The sequence below is a fragment of the Manacus vitellinus genome, unplaced genomic scaffold (genome assembly GCF_001715985.3).
Source record: "Manacus vitellinus isolate BGI_N305 unplaced genomic scaffold, ASM171598v3 scaffold_0_pilon, whole genome shotgun sequence".
Taxonomy (NCBI): domain Eukaryota; kingdom Metazoa; phylum Chordata; class Aves; order Passeriformes; family Pipridae; genus Manacus; species Manacus vitellinus.
The window spans coordinates 12,017,566-12,030,199 of record NW_021938789.1 but is presented as its reverse complement, the minus strand read 5'-3'; the positions used below and the strand labels follow the sequence as shown (position 1 = coordinate 12,030,199).

Below are 12,634 nucleotides of genomic sequence, written 5' to 3'. Positions count from 1 at the left end.
GCTTCTTTGCAGGAATGTAGCTGCTTCCATGAAATAGACTCAATAGTATCCACTGCTACATATTATTTCTTTAATAATTTTCATTACACAAAAATAAAGAGCAAGAAACATCTAAGGATGTCTAGATATGCATAGTCATGGATAAATTCCAAAAGTTTATGTTGTTTAACTGGAGGAAATGTAGCACTTCCTACAATTTATGCACTAATTACAGGCTTTTAATATTTTATCAATCAGTGGACATTACACTTAGAGGCTGATTTACAGGTAGGCTCAGCACTCCATAGCTCCAATTGAACACAGTAGGACCTGGAGATCTCCACAAATCAGAGACCTCCTCTGATTTTTAAATTGGTCGGTACCAAGTGAACATCAATGCTGGAAAACTCAGACAGAAGAGGAAGTACTTTTATGTAGAGTGTAGATTTCAGCCAATGCTGAAATCACTGCTATGGATATGGCTGAAGTAAGCCCTCTGGGAGAACTGAAAAGGGATTAGGTATCCATATGAACAGTAATAACATTATAAGTTTTGTAGCCTTACTATTAAAGAGTTACAGGGGTAAAGAAGCCTCATGTTTTAGAACTTAAGTTGTTGGATCTGTGGAGGTCAGTATAGATTGTTGTCTCTATTATAATACAGTTAACAGTTGAAATAGGTCATCACTGTTTTTCTGTTAATGTCCTTGTGTTCATACAAAGCAGATCCATGAAGAGCATGAAGCAATGCTCTCCCCCAGTGTGATGACACATGTTTCTGTGAATGCAGCATTGTTCTCCTTTCTGTGATGCTCTTGGAATATTTCTTTACTGAGAGGACAGAGAATAGGATGATCATAAGCAGAGAATGATGAATAAGAATTTGCTCCTAATCTGTTACTACTCTAAATAAAACTGTTACTGAGTAGTTAAGATTTACATAGCCTAATAAGCATCATACAATATATCCCTATATCTTTCTTTGCAATACTTTTTCATGGTTTATCTACCCCTCACAACTGTCCATTATTTCCAGCTTATAATATTATGCCCTGTACTGCAACCAACTGGCCACCATAGCCCATTAGTGGCACTCATTGAGACTTTTTTTCCTGTGCATAGAGACAGGCACATATGTACTACCTTATTTGTCCATGCACTCAGGCTGGATCAGCACAGCCCTTCCTTTTCTCAGCTTAACAGCCCAATGCGTTTGCCTCTCTGTTGCATTTCAAGGATCACGCTGAGATGGCAGGTGAAGGGCAGCAGTTCTTACCTGAGTGGCTGTTCTTTGAGGCACTGATGGGACCCTCAGGCTTCAGGAGGAGCCCTTCCACTCTCAATGAAAACAGACTTTGATGCATTGGCCTTTTTCAGCACTGGGTAAAGGCAAGAAGCAGCTGAAGAAATCTACAGTATAAGGGCCTTAGATGGCTTAGAAAAAGCACAGGTCAGGTGCCTTTCAACAATGCTGAAACTTTTCTTGATTGCTGCTGTTTTTGCTGTTATGCCTTGCTCATATTAGCCATGTGCAGTAGCAGCAGGATCACAGGGAGGCAGGATCAGAAACACAGGATAAGCTACACATGGTGAGATGATCACAATGCACTAAGAAAGACTACATCAGCTGTCTTTCTAATCAGCCATTTTTGTTTTAATTATACTTAACATAACTAATACACTCTAGGTTTTCCTCTGAACTATTTGTCTTGCTTCCAAAGCCAGTTGCTGGTTTCAGATGGAGCAATGAACAACTACCAGCCAAGATAAAAGCCTGAGGGGTGGAATAATGGCTTGAATGGATATGGAAGACCCTGCAGAGAGATGGGTAGATCTACAGTACTTTAAAGCAGTAATTTAGAATGAAATTCTCCTTTTAGCTCTGAATCCTTGGGAAAGATGTGATACAGTACACCTGTAGTTTTGAGATAGACACAGGAAAATTTAAAACTTGCTAAGTAAGAGGTTACTGACAGTTTGCAGGGGGAGCAGTGGCTAAGGCTCTAGAAACCTGAAGAGATGCAATTGCTACTGGTTTTTAGGAAAAACGTAAGAATTACTAAGGCAATGAAGTACATGCTCTTAAATAAGAATCGAGAAGCCCACTCACTAAAGACTTGTCTTTGATATATGGACACTGTCTCCTAACAATTGCTCCCTTTCAGGTCTTGATAATTTAAGATTATTTTTATAATGTACCTTGCTGCAGCATGCAAATGATGTAGTCTTGTATGCTATTGTATTATACAACAAAGCAAGGATCATCTGAACTAAAATGAATGCACAGTATTAAATCAGGTACTTAATCACTCATTTCAGTTTGATTTACTGGAGCTATTGTGTTCTTGTTCTACATTACTGAAAAAATTTAACAAGACACAACATGTCTCTGAATACCATGATATTTAGATGCGCTTTAGAAAGCAATTAGATCATTCTGATTCTTAAAAACCCAATAGCACCATTAGACCTTCATATTAAAACACGCCCTTCTCCTCTCAAACTTAAACACACCCATACACTGCCCTATCAAGTGACAAGTGGTGCATTAGTTTCCCATGTAAGAAGGTTGTTAAGAGGACAAGAAATTATTTTCAGATGGCTACAAATGCTTTTTTAAAAATACTAAAATACTTTTTCCTGGAAGACTTTTAAAAATTAGTCTGTGAAGAGGGCTGATTAATTTTGTGTATGCTATTGCTCTATCTTCATTTGGAGATAAATTATCACATTATTCTCTTTGCTCTCACACTTGCAAATTAAGTTGTCATTCAACAACTCATAAAGAGGCAAGTTGCACAATCCACAAGAACAAATAATGCAGCTCGTCTTTTTTTTTTAATATTTTTTTATATGTATGGTTTTGTAATTTCCCCCCCTTTAGTCTTTGTATCTGACTACATATTGGAAAGATGCTTATAATTTTTCCCCTCATAGCTGGACATAATTAAAATGCTATTGATAGCAAATACATTTTTCAAAAAAAATAAAAACTCTATTTTCTAAGAGTATACTTTAAAAAATGTTTCTTTTGGCAAGAAAGTTTTGACTTGTATTAGTTTTCTCAGAAGAATGTGAGTTCCAGAAGAAAAAAGAAATAAGAAAATTACTTTTCCAAATTAGTATACAAAGAGAGTATCCAGAGCCCTTTGATGTATTTTGTTTTTACGTCACCAAACCCTGATATTTCAAGTCCAAACAAAATGAATATTTCTAAAATAATGATATTATACAATAATGAAGAATTATTTTTAGTGATTTTTTTTTCTATAAAACTGAGCTGGGAATTTGAATGAAAACTCTCTAGCAGTCTCTAAGAAACTGCTCTGGATGTTTTTGCATTGACTAGTGACATTTGGCAGTGACCTCTTGAATGATATCCATTAATTTATTTTCTATATATGAAGTTCTTAGGAACACTCACACTTTCAATGGAATTTATTTTTCATCAAGTAGACCTGAAGAAATAAGATCTTTCCCAGTACTTTAAGTTGAACCTTTCTCCAAAGCTTCTGCTTTCTTCTCAAGTTAAATTTCACAAGACCATTTTGCTGGAAATCAGCAAATACAAGTAGAGCGCTGGTACAGTCCTGTATTTCACCTGAGTTAAACAAGGTTTTGAAACCAAGGTAGGCATAAAGGAATACATCTCACTCATGATGTTAGTGCTAGATCAAGGCTGTGGATTCATTTCCTTACTACTCGGTGAGCACAGTGCCTGTGAGCTTTGTGGTGCTAACTTGGCATGAAATGAGAACAAAACACAGGTAAAAGTGACCCAGTATTTCTATTCTCAGCAGGTGAGTGTATTTTAGGAATGGTTTAAACTATTTTAATTTCACTGAATGTGAATGGTAGTATCTCACAATTTTTGTCCAGATCACTTCCAATCTTATATCTACAGTGACAGGGAGAAAAGCACCTGGGACTTTTGTAGCCTGTCATTATGCTGCACATCAGTGACAAGTGCTGGGCTGTCTTCCCTGGCTCAGCAAATAGAGTCAAGACGTGCCTTATCAACTGTTTCCAGAATAGGTGCTGTTTGCTTCCATGGAATCACCAGACAGGACCTGAATTTTGACTTTCTGATTAATATTTTATTTTTCTATCTGCTGTTCTGGCTTTCTTACAGCCTACTGGTTTACCATCTCAGAAGCACAACCCATCTCACAAGTGTGCACCTCTTCTCCCTTAACTCATGTTTTCCACAGGCAAGCAGTTTTGTAGGTGCTTTTCCAGCTTGGGCTGGACACAAATGCCTGATGCTACTAATGCTGACTCTGGCAAAACTATGCTTAAAAAAACCCCGACCAATAGGAAGAAAGACACCAATCCATTATCGTGTATTACACAAGGCTACATAGAGGATCATGCTGCATGCCCAGTCAAGCACTTTGAAATCCCTTTTTCCTCAACTGCAATAGCTGGTGGGAAATGGTGTCTGCTTAGAGCCAAGATTTTCTCTGTGCAGGCTAGTGGAGTGAGGAAATGAGGACAGAAAACTTGTTTTTGCCTTGCTGAGACACAGCTTTGGGCAGTAGTGGTGGCATCCCTTAGTACCAGACAGGCACAGGCTGGAACTTTCCTGTGCTGCAGACACTGCTGGACTGCTCCCTGGCGCAGCATATTGAACACCTTGCTTCATACACATGACATATGGCAAAGACATTGAGGAACCTGTAGGCCATTCTGTTTTTCTTGGTGTTGCTTAGAGGCTTGAGGTCCTTAACCATGGTCAGCATATGTGGCTGCATCATTTGCAATTTGTGTTCCTAGAGGAACGCAGGGTTAAGGAGCTGTAATCAGTGAATGGGTCCTGGTGTCTAGGAACAGCAGATATTGGATAGATGAACACATTTTATTTTAGAGATCTAGGCTTACTCTAGAAGAGTACTTAGATTTGTATTACTCAAAAGGTAGACTATGTGGGTGTTCTACACATCAACACTAATAACCTCATGCATCAGGCAAATGGCTCTTTTACAGGGTGAAGTGTGATCACAGTTTATCTGACCACAGTAGCCTGACTACCCATAGACCTCAGTGTCTTCATACAACTGATGAGGAACTTCATCCATATCTAACAGATGGGAAAACTGAGAGGAGGGGAACCAGGATATCTGTAATAGAGCTGATAAAGGAACTGACACCTCAGGCACCCGTTTGAGTGTCATGTTCCTCATATGTGTTCTCTAACTCCTGAGGAGGACTGTGTAACTAAATTTGCTGTCTGAGTTAAAGAAAATAAATCAGAGTCTAGAACATTATTCATAGGCTAATCAAATTATGTAGTCTTTTCTCCTACAAAAACCCAGCAGAGGTGCCCTTTTTTATTTATTTCACAATACACAAAATAAACTGACACAGAGTGTCTGCTAGTGGACTGCTCTGCAACAGCACCGAGTAAGTGCTAAAAACAACAAGTTTGCAGTGTAATATGATAGAGAAATTGTTCCACAAGGTCTTGACTCTGACCTTATGTTACCTGTATCAAAACAGTTCAAAAAAGGAGACAGAAGAAACCAGCCAAGTCCGCTCTAAAATTATCTCTGGCACCAGACCCACTGAGTGTAGATCCTAGTATATTTCTATGAATAGAACTTGGAGGAGTTGTGGAAGATTTGCAGATCCTGTAGTTTTGCAGTTGAAGCTGATGACCAGCAGCTGACTACAGGTCTGGAGGCTGAGGAGCAAGTGGGATGACTCTGAGCTGTCCAAGGGAGATCTACAAGCAACTAGCAAGGTACTTTAATCTTTGGAAACTGCCTATCTTTCAAAAGCTTTTTGTTATATCAAAATAAATGTCAGGGAATGCAAGCACGGCAACATTCTCCTGTTTATCAAATGAAACCTCTCAAGAATCTCTTGAGCCTCTGTTTGCCAAGTGCACAAATCATCAGCCTGCTCTTGGACGTGCTTACCAGCCTTAGTGGGTATTACTTGTACTAGAAAGTATCTGAAGGGTCAGGACCCATGAGTTATTGTTTTTACTGCAACCCCTAGGGGCACTACATAGGAATCAGAATACAAGGCGTTGAACAAGGCACTTAAGCATGTAGCAAAGAAGTTCTGGCAATCTGCAGTTTGAAGTAGACAGCAGAGAGTGTGTGCCAAAGAAATAGGGAGAAGAGGCATTAAAGGACTGTAAAAGTGGTCAGAGGTTTTAATGCCACCACTATTTCATGAAAATGACATTATTAAAAACAATGTCATAGGGATGATACATATATTACTTGAAAGCTCATGTGCAAGCCAAAATATATATGTGCTGCTAATTACTCTGTGGTTTAGGTGTGGAGGTTGGGTTTCCCTGTGCAGTGACATTACAGATGTCTACAAATTGTGTCTTACATCTAAGTTGTTTATAATGTGATTGCAAATAGTGAGTGTATTGTTTCAACATGGTTAATGTTTATGAGCTGCATTTCAGTTTATAGGTGCACACAGATTGCCTGGAAAAGTACCAGGCCATTCCATTTTTAAGCAGCGATGAAGAAAGATGGAAGCCTACATATATCGTTCCAGTGTAAAATCACACAGGGGAACAAAATAAGTCTGAGAAGTCTACAATTATGTGGGTCTTAAGTTTCTACGAATTACCTCATATACTCCTTACGTCTGTGAGATTATCTGAGATTCCAGATAGGGATATTTCAGGCCAAAAAAGGAAGACAATAAAGACTGGGAATCCGTGAGAAATCAAGACTGCAATGCTGTAGGTTCTCAGCATAGACTTGCAGGAAGACTTGTCAAAGGCTTTCCCCTGGCCACCACCAGAACCTTTAACGAAGTCCAGCTGGTTGTTGTACTGCTTTTGGCCCCATGACCCATGCGTGTACTCTGGGAAGAGGGGGCTCATGCATAGTAAATGGATTTGATGCTGCTTCAAGCCACATTACTGTACTCAAGGTTTACAGCATATGGTTCCCAGATTTTCCAGTGGAAAATGTCATTCAGACCTGCTGCTCCTTAGTTCTTCATACATCCTCTGCTATGCTTCCTCTTTCACTACGACCTACAAACCACCTGAAGGTTTTGGAGGAGAGGGTTGTGCAAAGGGAAAAGATAACATCAAATGTTGCATTCTTGGCTTATTTTTCCTCCTGCTTCATTACAAAAGATGCAAAGCAGAAAAATGGACACGCTAAATGTAAAAATATCCAACAAAAAATACCCTTTGTTTTTTACATTAGAAAATAGAAAATAATGCTATTAAACTTATTTATAGACAGAATGATGGAAGGTGTTTTTCTTTTTTTTTTTCTCCTTACTTTCGCTTGTAGTTTTCCTTCTATCTCTGCAAACTGCATCCCTGAAAATTAATTACAGAAATACACAGGTAAGCAGCAGTGCATCGGTTGAACAGGGATGCACAGTTTACTAGGGCTATGTGTTTATAGAAGAGGCCAGTCACTGAATGAACCCTTCACATAAGCCTCCAGATCACTTCAGCTCCCCCAGCAGCGGGAAGTGTGATGTTATGTATTCTATGCATAACGCTCCCTGAACAGTGAGAGCTGCATTACTTAAGCTGCCAACTACATTATACATTTTTACATGCTCAGCTGTAAGAGTTAAGGGCTTTGTTTGCCAGGGATGGCACAGAAAGGAGGTGTGCTGGGGAAGGAGCAGGACACCCCTGTTAAAAGCTGTGCATCTAATTTCTCATGCAGGGTTGTTTTCACTCATTTTCCTGTTCTTCAGCACTTAATGATTTTTCTGTCATCAATGGAGTTTTAATTGAGTGGGATTAGGGGTGGATTAAAGGATCTCATCAGAGCTCATACTCCCTGCATCCACTTCCTGTTGAGTCCTCTCAACAGAAGAGCTATTGACATTAGAAAAGTGAAAAATACTTAAGACAGTGACACAGTGAGGGAAAACTCAACTGAATTGTAACCAAGGAGTTACAAGTGTAAAGGCAAACATGTCATTAAATCTTGGACATCAGAGAAGGACATGGTATACGTCACTTTTTCCACTCCTGGATTTAATCTGGCTATGTACAAGAGGGGTTTAAACTTTAGCAGACACAAAGAGATCACCTCAACTCCTTCCTCAACTGCTTATGGATTTTTTAATGAAAGACACTTTCCAGCATACAGCTGAATCAATAATAAAAATGTTGTAAAATTCACCACACAAAAAACCAACGGATTTACATTTCATTCTATATTTACATTGGATTTAGAATAAAGACTACAGTATGAACATAAACCCTCTCTTTCTCCTTTTATGCCAGGGAGAAGTAGGATATCAAAGTTTTGCATTTATTTGGGTTAGTTCTCTTTTTACTTTTTTCTTGAAAATACTTTATCTTATCTAACCAGGAGAAAAGGGAGAGGGAATAGAGTCTCTGAAAATGAATCTATCAAGTACTTAGCCAGACATGGGAGAAAATCCTGACCCAGCAAAGAAAAGAAAATACTCCCAGTGATTTCAGTGGGCACAGTTTCATATATTGCTTCCCACACAGAGCAAAAGCTTAGTTCTGCTCTTCATGTTTTGCTTTAATCACTAGGAGTTACACATGCAAATCCACAGCAAGACTGTAACTAGAACATTTAAGACTAATTATACAGCTCTGGGAACAATGACCAAATCTCATCCCTATTTTTTATCTTTTAGATACTATGTAATCTTTCCAGCAAAAAAAAAAAAAATACCTGTCAGATATGCACAGCAGGTCTCAACTCTGATATGCTCCTGACATCAATGGGATATATGTATACAGTAGTTGTATACACATATGCAAGTCAAAATTTGCCATGACATTCTGTGATGATAACATTGGTGTTGTTTTCCTTCCCACATCTGTACTTGAAAGAAGCAGTGAAATTTTAGTCTCTTGAAGGACTTTTTAGTCATAATTCTAGATATGACTCAGTTAAGACCTTCAAAGTTACATCTATCCAAAGGTGCTCTAAGCTACAAACATTTTTAGGATGGACATTCTTGTAAAACGTGCCTGTAAGGCTTATGTTAAGCACGACTTGGCAAGGCCATTTTCATTCCTCTGGGTTATCCCAGCTCCCAGTATCTTGTCTAACTAAAGTTCACCATAAGTATCAATACTTTGGTGAGGCTTTTTGTTGGTGAAATTATGTGTTTATTATTTATTTAAACAGAGTTACCATATGAGTGGGACATATCCTCTTCCAGATGAAAACCCATCTGCAAATATGCTTTTTGTTTTGTAGGATTATTTTTACTCATGATGCTGTCACATCATGATGTGATATCATGACATTGCAAGTTTGTTTGCTATTAAACACACATAGTAACACGAGTCTGGCTGTGGTCTGCCTGTAATTCCTTATCAGTCAACAAATCCACATCTGGGATTTTTGACATCCACTAACCTGGCTTGCTCCACTGTGTGTGCATAGTAGCATTCAGGCTTGCAGCATGGCCAGGTGTCTGCAGATTTCTGAGAGATTTCTGAGAGACCTACTGTATTTGCACTGCACAGCTGTTTTATGCATATGCAATAAAATAAATCCAACCAGTGTCCAAACCATCAGAGTTATCTTATAATGGCATCATACTTACTTCCCTGCATACATGAAGGTGCTTCTTTCTAGTAAATCCCAGACAAAGGTTGGTAGATTTAGGAGACTGAGTTTCAGACAGGTACTTGGAGTTTGCAAAATAATTCTGTAACAATTCAAACTCATTGCTAACAGGTCACATGAAAAAACTTGTCAGAAAAACACCAAGATTCCAGGTCCCCACTTATTTGCAATTTGAATGTTGTCGACTCAGTCAAGTGGAGCACATCTGCAAGGAGACTGGAAATCACTCTTGAAGGACAGAAGCCAAGAGAGATGCAATGAAGCACAGATAGAAATTAACGTAAAATACAGTTAGGAAAGGAAAACTCAAATTTACAGCAGCTTTTTCAAATTTCCACAAATATAAAGAATGCATGTTCACTCTGGAATATTGTTCCTAGCATTCAGAAAAAAATAATAATGGATAATACAGCTACTAAAAATACAATCTGACATGTTACTCTGTATTTGATAAACATATTAGAGGTACTTGACTATAAAATGAAGTAATTTATGTTTGGGTTTTTTTGAAAATACATGGTTTTAAAAGATGGGACTTTGAGCCCAAGGTGTTTAAAACCAAATAGCATTGTGTAAATTATGTCAAATTGTGAAAATGATGATTAAAATAACTCAAGAGTCAAATTCAGACACCTATTATATGCTGCTGAACTTCAAGTATAATTGGGTCTGTCTCACATTGATTCTAAAAATAAGAATATTGTAAATGAAGTGGAAGAAAAATTATGGCACAGGATCCCATGAGTTAAAGCCTTCAGAGCATCAGTCTAGTGGTCAGACATAATCTAACATGGCCAATAGATTCTCCTGAAGTGCTCCTTGCCATTACAAAGCAATTATTGAAAACAGGCAGAAGAGAAGAGATTCTTTCAGTACTGTCGTAGTTAAACCCCAGCTGAAAACCAACTTGCTCGCTCCTTCAGCCACCAGTGGGATCAAGGAGAGAACTGGAAGGGCAAAAGCTAGAAAACTCATGTCCTCATAAGGACAGGAAAATACGTAAAGCAAAAACTGCACACAAGCAAAGCAAAACAAGGAATTCATTCACTCCTTCACTCAGGCAGGCAGGTGTTCAGCCATCCCAGGAAAGCAGGGCTCCATCACTCAGAACAGTGACTGGAGAAGAGAAATGCCACCACTCTGAATGTCCCCCCTTTCCTCCTTCTTTGCCCAGCTTTCTATGAAGATCACGATGCCCTATGGTATGGAATGTGCCCTGTGTCAATTGTAGTCAGCTGTTCTGGCTGTGTCCCCTCCCAGCTCCTTGTGCTCTCCCCCAGCCCCCCTGCTGGTGGAGTGGGGTGAGAGGCAAAAAAGGCTTTGTGTCTGTGTAAGCAATGCTGAGCAAAAAAAACCAATCCTATATAAACTCTATATTATATGTAATATAGATTTTATATATATGTAAATAATATATTATAGAGTTATCAACACTGTTTTCAGTACAAATGCAAAACATATCCCCATACCAGCTTCTATGAGGAAAAATATCAATCCCAATCAAAACCAGCACAAACATCTTCCAAAAAAGTAGACAGATTAAAAAAACTAAAACTCATGAGCGGCTTTGGAGTTCTTTAAAGCAAAGGTGATCAAGCCTAAGAGTGAGTGAAAACTGGTAGTGTCTGTGCTACCAGTCTTCTCTTTTCCTTCAGCAAATAGGGCTGTGAGGCTGACCAGTTCCTTAAAATGCTGGGAAAGAGCTGTTATTCAGTTGAACCAGCAACTGCTGGTGAGAAATAAAACAAGGAGAAATGTGTGTTCACACAGATCTCCTCTTCTCCTTTATAAGGTTTTTTCCTTTAACATTTTCAATTTGCTGGTTGTATTGAAGTTTCATAGTTAAAAACTCCATCTTGGGCTTCTCATTAATACAGCTGACATATACTAAATTTACATTTCTGTTTCAGGCAGTAAGAAGACATCACAGAAAAGAACTCTTTGATTAATTGCATTAGCTTTTGGTTACATTTATTTTCTTATTTGTGATCATTGTTCATATTTTCTGGAAACTGATTTTCTCAAATTAACAGTACAATTGATTCCTGCCCTGGGGTAGCTATTTCAAGAATACTGGCCTTTTCTATGCTTTTTAACTAGCTCAGTTAAAATGCTTCTAGTTCATTGAAAGTAAGAGTTCAAGTTAGGCATATAAAGCTACCACTGTGAGCAGAAGGAAATTGCCTTCATCTATTTTCCTATGAGATACAGAACTGCATGATTTAAAAGTGTGATAGAACATTTATAGGTGACTCTGACCATTGCAAGAGTAGAATAACAAGTCAGATGGAGCAGAATAGCAGTTTTCATATCCTCAGGTAAATGCCATATTTTCATAAAATTTTGTAGTTTGCACAACTTGTTGAAATGCTGTAAGAGACTGAAAACCACAGTCAGAACTTTGAATAAATTAGATTATATGATTTAGATGTGTTGCAAAAAAACATCAGAATCTGTACATAAAGAGGCTTTGTGGATCAAGGCTTAGAAATAAGCTGGATTTGTAATAACAAGGTTTTATAAAGCATACAGTCTAGAAGAATATACAGCTAAAATATTTCAAGGCTGAAGTTTTCCATAATAACAGACAAAAGAAGTATTTCCTCATTTGAATCATATTTAATTCTGTGTCCAAGTACATCAGATTGACCAAAACTCTCCAAAGTGATGCCTTAGAATTTTTAAGATTTTTAGCTTTTTGTAGATTTTAATGCTACTGGAGTTTTCCTTCACTTTAGACCACTAGACTTTCTCACAGTTTGTGTGTCACATTCCTGAAGCTTTGATTTAACCATCTTTTAACTGTCTGTTCAAGGCAATAGATATTTAGCAAGAACATTCTGTTGGATTCCATTGGGGTGTGCACCTGGACCAGAATAACAAGAGATATGGTAGACAAGATAGAAGGCCCAAGACCACTGGAGGGACTCCAGAGGGGCAGTTCTGAGAGTGGTACCAGGGAAAAGGGGGTCTTAGGACTGGATGTCCCCATTAGATATGATAATTAGTAAAGATATAAAAGTGTAAGAATTCTGTACTTGGGCACACACCTTTTGTATTCCATGGCCACAAGGCCTTCA

The 12,634-nt window shown here is 38.3% G+C and overlaps 1 long non-coding RNA gene across 1 annotated transcript in view; it reads left to right on the top strand.

The window, feature by feature from the left end:
- The first annotated feature begins 7,267 nt into the window (after window positions 1–7,267).
- The window catches only part of LOC108638790, a 70,610-nt gene continuing 65,243 nt past the window's right edge, over window positions 7,268–12,634 (top strand). The window contains exon 1 of the long non-coding RNA XR_001920068.1: window positions 7,268–7,318. This is a non-coding gene — a long non-coding RNA (uncharacterized LOC108638790). The remainder of the gene's footprint in view (window positions 7,319–12,634) is intronic.